General features: G+C 46.8%; 1 protein-coding gene across 5 annotated transcripts in view; it reads right to left on the bottom strand.

The window, feature by feature from the left end:
* The window catches only part of PPM1H (protein phosphatase, Mg2+/Mn2+ dependent 1H), a 238,035-nt gene that overhangs the window by 135,388 nt on the left and 86,957 nt on the right, over positions 1-15,690 (bottom strand). The gene's annotated exons all lie outside the window — the stretch shown is intronic.

Raw genomic sequence — 15,690 nt, forward strand, 5'->3', positions numbered from 1 at the left:
TTTTCTAAACGCTTCCCCAGGGGACGCTAACCGGCAGCCACCGCCGAGAACCCCTGGAGGCTGGAAAGGAGGCTGCGACGTCGTCAGGAGACCTGCGTTCTCCTCCCGAATCTGCCACAGGTTCCCTGGACGACCCTGGATGAGTCCCTGACATCTCCCTGAACGCAACAGACCACGGGTGTCCAACCTGTGTTCCTTGCTTCTGAGGAGATACCTTAGGGAGGAGGAAGCTTAGTGGCTGTTGAAGTGATGAGTCCCTATGACTATTATTCCAACCAGAGCAGCACACTTTTATCAGTTATAAACATCAGGGTTATGCAAAAGAGTTTGGATAAAAGAATTCAACTGTTTAAAATAAAATTTTGAAAGCCTCTGAACTCGATAAAACCAAGCCCATCAAGAGATGTCAAAATCTTCAGTGTCCTCCTCTGGCAGGCACTTCAAGTGAGTGAAACACTCCGTGGGGAAACAGCCACAAAGCGGGCTCCCACCACGTGCTCCAATGCCGGCTCAGCTGTTAGCGTCTGAAAGGCCACAAAGGCACAGACACAGCCAGCTACTGGTCTCAAGTACCCTTCCCATCATTTAACAGGTGATATTCCACATGCTCTACAAATATTTGCCCATTTAATCCTTACCGCAGTCCTATGAATGGGCACCCTATAAAATGTGGTTATTATCCCCATTTTTCAGAAGGAAAATGGAGGACAGAGAGGATAAACCATCCGGGTCACCATCTATTAAGTGATGCAGCTGGGCCCAGAGTCCACCCTCTAAACCCCCGTGTGAGGCTGAGCACCCCCAGCCCACGCTCCACCTGGCCCTGGAGGGAAAGCTCGCCCCAGTGGACGCTTGGCTCTCGAATCCACTTCTCCACTCTGCAACCTGAGTTCTTCAAAAACACAAAATCTGATCAATGTCTTTTACCAGCCTAACAACCTGCCCTGTGGGCTGACTCCACACTGAGACCTCCATTTGCAGTCTCTGATCTAGTCTCTGATTCTCTCTCCACGTTCCAACTCTTACTCCAAATCCCACTCACGCAAAACTACAGTGCTTGCAGCTCATCACAGACCACGACTGCCCCTGCCTCTCTACCTCCCCCTCACCTGTCTTTTGGTACTCACCTTTTGGTACTCACCTTTGTCACCTCCTCCTGGAAGCCCCCACTGCCCCCTGAAGCCACCCCTACTGCAGCATTCATCATATTGTCTGTGACTGTCTGTCTACCTGCTTGGGCAATGGTGGACTGAAAGAAAGAATATTCTGGAAAAAGGTAGCAACTAATAGGCAATGCGGGTGAAAAGAGGAATATATATGTATGTTTATATGCAGTCCCATGTGGACAGTGGCCTGATTAATGCCAACCTTGAGGGCAAGGTTCAGGTCAGGGTGAGGTTCTGGGGTCTGGCAAGGCAGACCAGGAGCCCCAACTTGCTGCCTTGGGGCATGAGGAGTGATGAGAGGCCTCCGCCCCTGGAAGTGCTGAGAGCCCGCCTGAGGGAGCACTCATCCCGGCGCACTCTGCGGTTGCACTGTGGGAAGGATGCACCAGCATTTAACGGGCTCGCAGAGGTCTGTCTTGAGGCAAAGAGGACCTAGGTCAGGGTGGTATCACTGGGCCAGGAGAGGAGATGTCACGAGACATTTCAATATGAGGCTGGAGTGGGCTATATGGTATTTAAAATGGGACCAAGACCTTAAGAGAGAATTAAAATGTACTTTTGAAAGTGGCTTGATCAAACAGGACGTGTCACACATTTATTCTGAAACGGATGCGAGGATCTGCTCCTCCCTCACCCTTTTCTTTACTCGAAACGGTGCCATCAGCTGCTATCAGGTAAGAGTGCCTGGGCTGAGGCACGAAGTCAGAGCTGAGAACCTGGAGGAATGCACAGCCCTTCGATGTCACACCAGCATCAAGGGACTACACTGACATCAGGGGTCTGAGCCTGGAATGAGGCAGCTGGGGGGTGGAGCTGTGAATCTACAAGAGAGGACTGAAAAATCCCAAGTTATACACAATGCTTTTAAAGTATCGCACGTCTTCAATTTCATTGCAAATATACCTGTATTCCATCACTGCACAGAACCTTCAATGACTCTTTACCGCCCTTAAAATCCCTTTCAGTCCTCTGGACGCTCACACTGCATACGGGCCCTGCGTGATCTTAGCTGTTACTCCCCTCTCGCTCCTTGTCAGTGGTCCTGAGTGCTCTCGCCCCCTCTCTTCTAACTCCCGGTCACCTCTAAGACTATAAAGGTCATGTTTTTCCTCTGCCCTCATCTTTTGCCCTCTGCTTGGAGAACTATTTTTAACCTTCAGTTTTCAGGGGAAGCACCACCTCCCCACCAAGCCTGCCTGGACCACCTCAGCCACTGCACATCCCCTACGACAGTGTTTACCCCACTGGTGTGGCATTGCCTGGCATGTCTGTAACAGCCTACTCAGAGACTACGTGTAACTCATCCATTATGGCGTTGCCACTCAGTAACTACTAAAAGCTCAATAACTACTAAATATACCAAGAAAGGAAGGGAGAACATGGATTTTTTCATCTGTCTTTATTTTTCTCAAAGCAATGTAGCAGTTTGAGAAATAAGAAGTCTATGTAAGATACTTCATAATGGTAAAACCAACAGAATAAACCTAATCTACTCCAGGATCAGAGCTAACTTATCTCACTTAACAATCTCTCAGCTCTCTGAGGCTAGGTGTGCCCTGCAAACAAGCAGCCTAGATCCAGGGCCCTGGGAATCTCCCAGGTGCTCCGTGAAATCCAAAGGGATGGGATACCGCCTTCTCTGGCTGTACGTGATTTGCTGGGCCTAATGGCCCTACGGGACCAGTTGGAAACACACACCAAATTCTCTTTAAGCTAAGACTTTGATCCTTTTCAAGAAAAAGGAAAATTAAAAAACAAAATAAAACAAACCAAAGCTACCAGATTCCTCTTCCTGGAGGGCTGAGCTATTAAAAAACCACAGACTTTCTTCAGCTGTTGTGCCCTGCTGGGAGGTATCATCTACTCTTGCTGTTTCCTTTGAGCCAGGGGCTGAAGGGTAAGGTACGTGCACGGGGAGAGCTGCGTCCTCCACTTGCTTGGCTCAAGCAAAGGCACCGAAGGAGGGACGTGAAGGGCACAACTGCACTCAGCCTCCTCTGCCCAGCCTGCCCCACGCACCGCCTGCCACAGCCAAAGGCAGCATCCCACCTCGCATGGTTAGAAGGAACACCACCTCCTTAGCTGGGTATCAGCTCAGAGAACAAGATTTTGAGTTTATACGGTAAATGAACTGAGTTTCAGGTTTTACATTATCTAACAGTCCAAGGTAACTTTGTCACTGATGTCAACACACCAACACATCATAGCTATTTTAAAAGTTGGATATTTTAAATATCCGCCCTTTCAAATGAGTTAACACAAGCAAACAAATCCTATCCGTCATGATATGTCTTAGTACAGAAAGAGCACAGGTTTTAAGATCAAGCCTGCATTCCAGAATTTACTACCGTGTGATCTTGGGCAAGTTTCTCAACATCTCTCAACTGTTTCCTTATTTAAAGAACAAGAAGGGAATTCCCTGGTGGTCCAATGGTTAGGACTCTGCACTTCACTGCAGAGGGTGAGGGTTCAATCCCTGGTCAGGGAACTAAGATCCCACGTGCCATGAGGCATGGCAAAACAAACAAACAAAAGAAACAAACAAAAAAACCAGAAACTAGGACATGGGCAGTAAGGATTCACTGGGCATGTAGCAGGGAATAAGAATATCAGTTCCCAGGCTCTTTTTTTTCTGGCTGCATTAGGATCTCTTGTTGAGGCATGCGGGCAGGCTCTTTGCTGCAGTATTCGGGGCTTCTCTCAAGCTGTGGCGTGTGGGTTTTTCTCTCTGGGTGTGGCGTGCTGGCTCTAGAGCACATGGGCTCTGTAGCTGTGGCACGTGAGCTTAGCTGCCCCACGGCACATGGGATCTTAGTTCCCTGACCAGGGATCGAACCTGTGTCCTCTGCTTTGGAAGATGGATTCTTTACCACTGGACCACCAGGGAAGTCCCTCCCAGGCTCCTGAAGTAACAATATAGAATATGAACATATAATCACAAGTGTGTTAGAAAAGAGAGGTGCCTCGTGTCACAGGAGTGGATAATACGCATTAAATATGCAGAAAAACAGGGGTTGCGGGAGGTATAGCATATAAAGGGGTAACAGGAGGGAGCGATGTGTAGTGATGGAACTGCTGTATCCTGACTGGTGGTGGTGATTACAGGAGCCCACACACACGTTCAAACTCATAAGACGGTAAACCCAAAGCCAGAGAGGTTGACTATACTCTGTAGTAATTTCTTAAAATAACAAATACAATGTACAGCATTTGCCCAGCATGTAAGAGAAACAACAGAGCTACGAGTAAAGCACTTCCCTGTGCTCACTGCTAAGCGGCCTGGGGGACGGTGAGCGGGATGGGAGCGGTAAGGGCTCCCGAACCCAGGGGACCACGCCACACACGGCGGCGCCTCCCGCGCGCCCCTGCCAGTGGGACGCGAGCCGCCCTTCTCTGCGCAACTCCCGTCACTTCCCCCGCGGACAGGCTAAGTTCAAAGGGTATCTGTTGAGTACCCTCTGTGCTGAATCCCCACACCACCACCATAAAACGGGCATCACTGTCCCATTTTACCAACGGTTTAAACGGGGCACAGACGGTCAAGTAACTCTACTGGTACGTAGTCACACCAGGACTGAACCCATTCCAAGTCACAGAATCTTCCTGCTTTCCCAATACACACAACGTTGTGTCATTAATCTCCCTGGCTTCTGTGATTCTGTAGCCTTTAGCACCGTGGCACTATTTTGCTTTGTTTGTTGCTTATTAGTGATGGCATACATGTCCCAGGCCATTGGCTGACTGCTCTAACTTCTTGGCAGTGGCCCTGTGTTCCTCTCTGGTGGCATCAGAAAATGTCACTGGGCCATGAGCTCATAATACAGAGTTCTGCACCTGGAAAACCAAATGCTTCAAGTTTAGAGTAACATGCCCCTGACATGATGAATTTCAAAATCACTAATATTCTATTTTAACAAGCATTTACTGTGCTTTTGCTCCAAACTTGAGTTAAAAGTTCACTCCATTTGAAGAAAAACATCAGGCTACTCCTGACTTGCCACACAAAGTTGGCAGAGGTCACTCATGTTTCACTAAAGAGTAACTTAGAAGCAGTTTTCCAGTTACATTCTAAATTATTTCATTTATCTTCCCCCCCAAAAAAAGACAGCCTTCTATGTAATTTATAACACAGACACACAGACACACACACACACCCATTCCTCCCCCCTTTTCAGGAATACATTTGCGACAAGACTAAGGAACATTCCAGAAGGTAACAAAGTGAGAGTTTAAAGTTCACAGTTTCTTTCTCAGGATTTCACTAAAGTAGGCCCAATGTTATATCCTCCTTTCTCTAAAGTTCTAGACTGCTTCTTAATCAATACTGCTTATTTTCTTTTTACATTTTCATGATTATATATATTTCATATATAATGACAGAACTTACTGAATTTTAACTAGGAATGGTTCCTCGGGCCTTTTAACAAGTACAAGATTGCTCCAAACAGAAGCACGTCCACCAAACAGCAAGCTAAGCTGGGGGACACGCAGCTTGTGTCCATGCAGCTTCAGGTGTGACTCCAGCACAGGTAAGCGAGGGTGTCAAACGTCACGCTCCCCTCGACGCAGGGGGGCCACAGGCTTCATCAGCCCCCCGGGGGGTGACAAGGCCGCCCCCTCACAGCACGCTGACAGAGAGGGGGAGATTCCAAAGAAAACCTCGAGTGTTTCCTGTGAAGCCAGACAGAAGTGCTAACACATAAGTCAGGAAACACAAGGAACACCAAAGCATGAGGTCGGACACTGGCACCAGCTCAGAGAAACCGGGCGCTGCCCCTCACACCCGCTGCACGAGCGCTAACACCTCCCCAGCCTGCCTCGCCGCAGCCGCCCAGGCCAGCACCGTCCACGGGAGAGCTCCGTCAGCCGGAAGAGGAACCTGAGACTTCCAGGCTCTCTCCTGTCCTTTCATCTGACGCCTGGCTGGGGCGTCTCGCGCAGTGGCTGAGTCTCCAGGACACGGGCCTGGGCGCCGTGTCAGCTCTGAATTCCCGCCCCCCGCTGCTGGGCATGTGCCCCCAACGGGGGGGTCCTGCACATTCTGCTATGAAGTGTTTAACTAAATTATCCCTCAACAAGCAGACCACAGGTTTTTAAGAATTCCTGCAAAGAAACTGCTGATAGAAAACAAGAGCAAAGAAGAACATGTCACAGCTGGCACTCCTCCCTCCAAGCAACGATGACTGGTCACCTCTGACAATAATAACCCTTCTAGCCAAAAGCCTCTGAAGGGCTCAAGGAGATAGCTGAAATATGGAACTATACTCTCTATTGCTAACGATGAATTGTGCCTTGAGATATTAGCTAATGAAAAGAAGATGTCTCTGCTCTCAGCAAGACAGTAAGTGGGTTACTATGGGAAAAACACAACGTCTGGCCTATAACAAACACTGTGTAACTGTTAGCTGTTATTATTTTAAAATACTGCCTTTTCATCTTTATTGCCTTCAAATGATACTTTAAATACTTAATATATTTTTATAATTATTAGGTAGATACTAGATGGACATTCAGTAGTATGCTTATATATCAATAAATGAACACATATATTGGGGGAACATACTCAAAAAAACTGTCTTTAACTGATGGCGTGGAGATGGCTACTCAAGAAATAGCTGTCCTACAGGAAAAAGTGGTGTCATCCTCCTGGCTGCCTTCCCTGAAGACACAGGTTTGCTGCTAATTTCATCCTCAACGTCCCCTCCCTGCCCCAACCCATCAGGTACTCAGATAACCTGAGGACAGCATGAAAGGAATAACACAAATATGGAAATCCCACTTTGAGTTAAATCCCTTGGTCGATTTTACAAAAGGCTCAGTATGAGCATGGGGATGCCCTTGCCTCCTTCCTTTCTTGCCCAAGAAGAGGGATTACTTATCTTCCACTGGGGAAACAGAGCTGACACCCTCCTCTGATCCCCACGTTAAGCTATCATAGGGCTTGATTTCTACCCAGTTTCGGGCCAGGCTTCAAGGCATCACAGCGAGGATGAGGATGCAGAACGAAGACTATCTGTTTTCAGGCATCTCATCCACAGAGCTTTCAATCACCAGTTCATGGGCTCTCACACCAACACAGGAAGAGGAAGAAGAATGCAACAGCCAGTGATGCAGCTGAGATGAGGAGAAGCTTCACGACAAGTCCTTCCTGGGGCCCGCGTTCTCCTGCTGTCCACCTGGAGTCGTGCCCATACAGCACAGGGAGTCTGTTCTTAACACACTTCTCTTTCTGACTAAATTATCCCGCTATTTCCCTACTGAGAAAAATCTCTTATTCTCATGCACATAAAAGTGCAGGGCTTCCTTTTCAGGATCTGACCATACGAAACGCAGATCTCTTTGGTTCGGTTCTTCCACTTTATCAGACAGTTAGATGTAGGATAAGTTAAGTATGTTTGGTTTCTGTTTTTAAATGGCAATTTAGCTCTATATGTTAAAACACTTAATATTAATTTCTGAGAGACAGAAAGTATAAAGTTTCTGACAGTTTTGGCTAAGTTGACAGTTTTGGCTAAGTTGTGTTATGGTTTATTCTAGAGTCAAAAATTAGCTTGGGAATGATCTCAAACTATTATTTTATACATCAAAAGCTTCTCCCTAAATTAGTTTACAGTAAAAACATAAGCAATGCAAAATAATACTGAAATGCAGCTACAGACTCCATTGTTAGAATAACAAGAGATAATATTAATTGAGCACTTACAACATGCCAGACACTATTCTAAGCACTTTTCATATTTTTAACTCAATTCTAATCATCTTATGAGGCAGGGACTCTCACCCCCAATTTGCAGATGAGGAAACTGAGGTATCGAGAGGTCATCTAACTTTCACAAGGTAACATCTAGTGAGTGGCAGAGCTGGGATTCCAACGCAGACTCTCACTACAGTTCAGTCAGAAGGCTCTTCCCACTTGCCATGGTTTCAGGCAAACAATGGTCTTCTCTAATTTACCACGAAAAAAATGGACTATAAGGACAACAAGGTGATGAGCAATTTCATTTCCGTCCTGCTCTTCACCTGAGGCAGTAAGAGATGCTATCCAGTTTCTGAGCCGACAGCGGAGTCTGCTAAATAACTCCTAACTCAAAAGAGAAATCATAATGGAAATGAGAAAAATTTTAGCATCAAGTCACATTGAAATTATACACATCGACACTGGGAGTTATTGTTCCTTCATTCCAGACTTTTCCAAAGAGATTTTCCTGCCGCATTTCCCAGCTGCTAATGGATAAAGAGGCAGCATGCTACCAGCGTACACAGATTCGGCGGCCAGACTCCCTGGGCTGAACCCGCGCTCCACACGTCCCAGCTCTGTGCCTGTCTTCTCATCATTAAAATGAAGATGATGCACTACATGCTTAGGTACGCCTTACGAGGGGAAGGGAATTAATACGGCCAAGCACTGAGACCAGTGTGGCATGTGGCACAGGAATGCCAAGTACTGGGTTTTAAAACAAGAAGGAAAGAAAAGCTCGAGAGCTCATTGCTCTTGCCAATGTTCATCCCACCTAAAGCTCCGGGGAGATCAGATGACACGTGAAACAAGCAGAAATTTCCATCTCAGCACCATTTATTTTCCTTTAGCCTTAAGATTCACCACAGCGGGAAAGTCTATTGTGGAAACCAAGTCTGAGCTGCACCCTCGGCTACTATGAACGTCTCGGTCAAACCCCGTCTTCAGGTTTTCCTAGTCAATAGCACCGAGCAAGGAACTGTAAAGTCACTCTAACTGACATCAGCCTGACATTCCTAGTTGTAAAGTCATTCTTCTTAATCACTGGCAAGAGCGCTTAATCCCTGGAACCAAGAGATAAGAGTTTTGAGAGAAACCATTGCACCCCTGCTTCAAAAAATCTAAGTAGATAAATGGAAAGGTTATGTTTTTCTTGACACGCTCAGAACAAAGACCTTAACTGAGAGGGAAAATTTAGAGTAAGAAACAATGAGAGAAACAAAAGGCTGCCCCTGTGGTTGTTTACAGCTGACGTCGTTGCAGGAGGCAGACAGCCAATGTGGCCAAGTGCCCCACAAGGGCTGCCACTGTGGAACCACGGGCAACCTTCATTTAATGTTTTGGGGGGTGACCGAGTCCTTCTTACAGAAAACAGATGAAAAGAACAGCAAATCTTCACTCCAGAGAGTTGAAATGGCCCCTTCTCATTTCCTTTTTACCTCTCCCTACCCCAGTTTGATCCTGTTCGCCTGGAATTCCCACAGTGCTGTCCTGTCCTCTGCTGAGAAAGATAATCATCTTTCCTCTTCCCTGCTGATGACCTTGGCCACGATGCAGACACAGCCGCCTCCGGTTATTGTAATTAGACACTGAACTAACAGACACTGAAACCACATACTTTGATGTGTTTTGACTAAAGTAAACAACATAAGGGGGCTCTGAAGGGAATAAGACTTAGAATGTATGTGTCCACAAGTCTCCTCTTAAGCCAAAAACAATCTGCTACAAAATAGGGAGTCAGACGTGGGGGATCAGTGCCCTGGTTATTGCCACAATGCCCTACCTCCCACCCACACGTCTTACACAAGGACAGGAGTTTCTCATCTTAATACTAAGGTTATAAGGTGCCCTTAAGGATGAACTCTTTCTCCCGCCTTAGAGAAGTCACGTGGTATGGTCCTCTTTCTGTCTCATTGCTAGAATGGCTAGGTACTCAGTAACTGAAAAACAAAAGCTCTCGGAAAAGCTGTTTTCACTTGCGGGCGGCAATCCGTAGAATAAATAAAGACTTCTCAACACCTTTCCAATCAAAGGAAAGAAGGCCTAGTAATGGTGATTAGTTCCCACAAACCAGGATCAGGTGAACTAAAAAGGCTTCCGTGGGAGGCAGGCAGGAGGACGCTGGGGGAGAGGGCGCTGCCCTCAGCAAGCTTACAGAATCCTCCCTGAGGCACGATCCTGTGACAGTGCCTTTCAGAAATGCTGGCATTCTCGAGTCTCTTCTTTCCTAGCTACACACCCTGCATCCCCAGACAAATCATCAGAGGCACAGGAGTGTTGAGAGGCCTGCACGATGCCACGGAGTATCGGTTTCCTACCTGCCGGACTGTGGGCTAAAGGTTCTTCACACACCCACGACCCAGTGTGACGCAGGCACAGGAAACGTCCACCCCTAACTTGTCACAGAAGACATCTTCCCTGCTTCATATCCACTTCACATCCAGAGATCTCAAAACTTCTCTTCTCTATCCTCAACAGAGAAATGTTTATTTCTTTATTTCACTAAGTATATCACTAATCTCTAAATTAAAAAGAAAAAAAACTGGATCCATCACTGAGTATGTTTTCAGAGAGAATACAATAAGTAATTCACCATATCCCCTTGCATTTCTTCAGGCTAAAAAACTACACTGCAGAACACCCTGAAACCCTTTCTCTGTGTTCCTTTTAAGTTTCGTGACTGCTTTGGAACATGGCTTCTTCTGCTCCTGCATCTTCCTTTATATGTAGATAGAACCTGAAATTAACTCGTATTTTCTTTCTTATACGTAAAGCGCTGCTGTCAAGAGTTCAGCCAAACACAGGAAACAACAGTCCTTCAGCAAATGCCTTGTGGAAGCTACAAGAGGCAAAACAGAGTGTATATTATTTTATCCACCAACATTTTTTAGTCTGTTTTAAAACAGGAGGATTAATTTGACTCCTTTGGCTAAAAGATTACTTGCACTAACAGGATAAAATAATCCTTTATAAACTGGCATGAAGGATGGCTTAAAGTTGACATGCACGCACTGCTGTATTTAAAATAAGTAACCAACAAGGACCAACTGTATAGCACAGGGAACTCTGCTCAATCTTAGGTAGCAACCTAAATGGGGAAAGAATCTGAAAAAGAATCGATACATGTATATGTATCAATGAATCACTTTGCTGTACACCTGAAACTAACACAATATTGTTAATCAACTATACTCCAATATAAAATAAAGCTGAAACAAATTAGTCTTAAAATTTTTATAAGTCAGTAATTACCTGCAGTGAGAAATAATCATCTCACTGCTACCCAACTACCCTGTGTTATCAATATAAAGTATGCTTCTGCTGAACTGAACTCCTCTGCACATTACTGATGCTTCTTTTTGGGGGCGGGGGGGCATGCTGCATGGCACGCGGGATCTTAGTTCCCAACGAGGGATCAATAGAACCTGCGCCCCCTGCAGTGCAAGTGCGGAGTCTTAATCACTGGACCACCAGGGAAGTCCCCCGCCCCCCGACCTTTTTGTGTTTCTTGGATGTTTCTAACATATAAAAACTTCCTATGATAATTTCTCTTTTCACAGTGAACCTAATGTGATCTGACAGGAAATTTTAGGCTTTCTTTGACCTCCAAGTAAGATGAAGGTGATATTATACATTAAAGAAGTCTTGTGGAAATATTTCTTTTGACTGTACGAAGTTTACTGGGGATGAAGAGGTCGAGAAAGCTGGGAGAAATTCATCACGCGTATTCTGGAGGGAGCCCATGAATCTTCCTTTCACTGCCTTCCAGTGCCTGTCAACTCTCTCCTTGCAAATGAAATAATGATGCCGTTATTTATCCTGTTGCTGCATTTCTTGCTTATAATCTATTTGCCCATTTTTCACCGTTTTCTTTCTTGGCCTCTCTGGCGCATGGCATAGGTACTTCCGCTCCTGGCAACTCCCCTCCCTTCTTGGCGTTTCTCTGGGCTTTAACCCCTGAGTATACGCCTCCCTAGACTTGCTCCGAGCGCCAGGGCCTCATCTCTAACTTCCTACAGAACACGCCCCGCCCTGGAAAGGCAGCATCCTCAAAACTCAAGCCGCCACTTCTGCCCACCCTCCCCTTGAACCCGTGCCCGCCCCAGGGGTCCACGTGCAAGGGCCAGCACCCGCGGCTGAAACCTGGCCTCCCCCACTCTCCCCGTCCCACGCAGCTGGTCACCTGGCCACCTCAGCAGCACCTGTCACCCCGGCTCTTCCGAGCCTGCCCCTTACTCTAATCACTGCCTTCCTTCGCGCTTTCAGCGTTTCTCACCCAGATTTGTGCACGAGCCAGACTCCCAGGCGTCCCAGCCTCCAGGTGTGCTCGCGGGTCCTCCCACGTCAGCTTCCCACAGTCACGGGTCCCTTCCGCTCTTGCCTACAGTCGCTGGTTAAATTTCCAGCTTATCAGGGCACGGAATGGCTCTCGCGTGTGAAACCTGCGCGCCGCTCCTGTCTCGTCGGCCTCCAAGTGACTACACGTGCTCCCAAAGCGGACGCCATGCCCCCGTGCGCTCACCCCAGCCTGTCTCCGCGTGCGCGTGTTCCCCTCTGTCAGGAGCTCCCCTCTCTTCTTTGCTTGGTTAAGTCCCATTCCCTTTCCAGCGGCGCCTTCCCTGACCTGACACAGCCCCTTTCTTCCATCGTTCCACAAGCCACCCGAGGCCGGTCGGGTTAGGCGTCCACACGACCTGCGCTTTTTCTCTTTCTCCTGAAACTCACGGCACGGTGGTGCTGCTGCTTATGGACGTGCCGTCCCTCCCCAGCCCCGGGGAGGACAGAACTGTACCGAGTCCTTCTCCTCAGTCCCAAGGCCCAGCGTGCGGACGCAGAGCTCAGCACACACCTGCTGAGTAAAGGCAGAGAACCACAGGGGAGGAGGGAAGACCCACCTCACTCGTCTCCTGCAGGTGCTTGCTTGCCTTGGGCCCTGTATGGTCACTGTCCTTTCCTCAGGGCCACCTTACTTGACTTAAGGGATGTCTTTAGATGGGAAAAGTCCCTGGCCTCTTTTAAGCAGTATACCCAGTGACCTCTGCTAGCACCTTGTTCATTCAGCACGGCAGCCCAGGTCCTGGTAACGCCTTGAGGTCCTGCCAGACTGCCTCACTCCCCTGTCACCTTTCTGACAAGGTCACCTGCAACCCAGGTTTTACGACGTCTGCTCCAGTCGCAAGGGCCTCCAGGCTGATTCTCGAGAACGCAGGCCTGTTCCTGCCTCAGGGTCCTTGCAGTTGTCTGTGATGTCAGGCTGCTCTTCCTCCCAATAGCTGCCCTTTCAGATCTTTGTCTCAATGACACCTGACACCTCCTTTAACCGCCCCTGCATCTCACACTTCCTAGTATCCCTGCTCCCCTACTTTGTTTTCCTCTGGAGTGTTTATCTACCAGACTGTACACTGTAATTGTTTGTCTCCCTCAAAGAACGCAAGCTCCCTGTAGGCAGGGACTGTGGTCCGTTTCATTCCATCTGAACCCCCGGCATCTGGTTCCTGGAACACAGCCCAAGCTCAGTGAGTCACCCGGTACACTAGATTATGCTTTTCAAGCTTTTAGAAAGCAGCACAAACAACAACAAGAAAACAGACAAGGTAATTTCAAAATGGGCAAAGGGCCTGAACAGATGTTTCTTTAAGGAAGATTCTTTAAAGAAGATACATGTGGCCAATAAGAAGCACATGAAAAGATGCTCAACATCGCCAATCCTGGGAAATACATACCAACGATGTGGTACCACTTCGCGCTCATTAGGGTTGGCTGTTATTTTAGAAAAACAGAAATTAACAAGTGTTGGCGGAAAACGTGGAGAAACTGGAACCCTTGTGCACTGCTGGTGGGAATGTAAAATGGTGCAGCTGCTATGGAAAACGGCACGGTGATTCCTCAAAACATCGTACAGAATTACCGTATCACCCAGAAATTCCGCTCTGGGTGAATACTGAAGAGTTGAAAGCAGGCACTCAAACAGGTATCTAAACACCCACATTCACAGTGGCAATATTCACAATAGCCAAAGATAAAAGCAAGTGTGGGTGGACAAATGGATAAACAAAAGGCTATGTATACATACAACAGAATATTCTTAAGCCTTAAAAAGGAATATTTTATGACATTCTACAACATGGATAATCTTTGGAGACATTAAGATAAGTGAAATATGCCAACTACAAAAAAACAAGTATTATATGATTCCACTTATAGGAGGTACCTAATGTAGCTAAATTCACTGTGACAGGAAATAGAACAGTAGTTGCCAGGGATGGGGTGGGGGGGAGGAAGGAAGGGGGAGTTAGTTAGTGTTTACGTTAGTGTTTCATGGGTACAGAGCTTCAGTTTGGGAAGATGAAGACGTTCAGGAGGGGGACGATACTGATGGTCGCCCAACAATGTGAATGTATTTGATGCCACTGAACTATACACCTGAAAGTGCTTAAAATGGTAGATTTTATTTTATGTATATTTTCCCACAATTAAAAAAAAAGGCAGCCCAGCTCTTGCCTTAAGCTCTAGTAAGCAGCCTAACACGTAAGGCAGCTGGGACTGAAGCTACTGGGCTGAAGCGGGAATGCAGGCTGCCAGGTGCCCCCTGCACGGCGTGTCCTCGCTGCCACCTTGAGGAGCACGGGCCCCACGGAGGTTCAGAACCGCCACAAAGGAGGCTCCCGGCTCCATCCTAAAGTGCTTATGTGCTGGTTTCACTGTTCTTAAGGAAAGAAAGTTAAAAATTTACTCCTGGCTCCACTTCTAGGAGGAATTCAGCAACAAGGGAAAATGCCATCACCAACTGGCCTTCAGCCAAATGTCACCAGTGACTTATTTTTACAGAAATCACTTTTATATCCCAGTGGCAGAGGAGACCTGCCGGGGAAAGAGCAACATTAAGTCACTGGCACCCATACCCAATTACCATTAATGCCTCACATTTTCGGAGCCCTTTCCCATAACTCAATACTCAAAATAATTCCATCAAGAAGGTATGAAAAAAATTGTGTGATCTCCAATTTAGAAACGAATGAAAACTCTGTGGGCATTATCCACAGAGAATTACAGACGTGCAACTGACTTAAGGATAATAATCGCTAACACTGGATCAAGGATTTGTGAACGATGACACCGGCTCAGGACGCTGCACGGACTGTTGCACTTCATACTGTCAACTCCCACCACATCTGGTGGTTACTATTATTATTATTCCTTTTTAGAGACTAGAAAGGGTGAGGCTCAAAGAATAAATACCTATTCCCAAACTGAACCGCTTTAAGTGGTGGACTGTTCTGGAACGTCTATTCCACAGCCTGTGCACTGTTATTCTGTCCTTCCCATCTGGGTCCCGGACTCTCGCTTTTTGGGAGAGGCCTAATCAATGCTTCCTTCAGCCTTGAAAACAAGTACAAGTAATGAATCTCTACAGGTCACTGTGTTTTTGAACCCTAAACTGAACTAATACTAACAAAATAAATCAGTACTCTTATTCCCTAAGCCTAAATGCAATAAGACACTACCACTTTGTCTAAGAAGAGATTCCTAGATCATTTACAATCCTACAAAAATTTACATACAAAAATTTTCTCAAGATCATTAGAATCAACAGTGACATTTGGGTCATCCCATTTTAACATCTCTTTGCTATAGGACTAAATAATCTGCTGATGGATGGAGTGCTAATTATTCTTTACACTCTTCTGAGAGCTTCTTCAGAACTTTCCGAGGATGTCCGCTTTGTTCTCCAGAAACTGGAAAGAGGAGAAACGCTTTGCGGTTTGTCAACAGGGCATTCAGTCTGCA

Source organism: Hippopotamus amphibius, chromosome 12, assembly GCF_030028045.1.
Source record: "Hippopotamus amphibius kiboko isolate mHipAmp2 chromosome 12, mHipAmp2.hap2, whole genome shotgun sequence".
In the NCBI taxonomy this organism is placed as follows: domain Eukaryota; kingdom Metazoa; phylum Chordata; class Mammalia; order Artiodactyla; family Hippopotamidae; genus Hippopotamus; species Hippopotamus amphibius.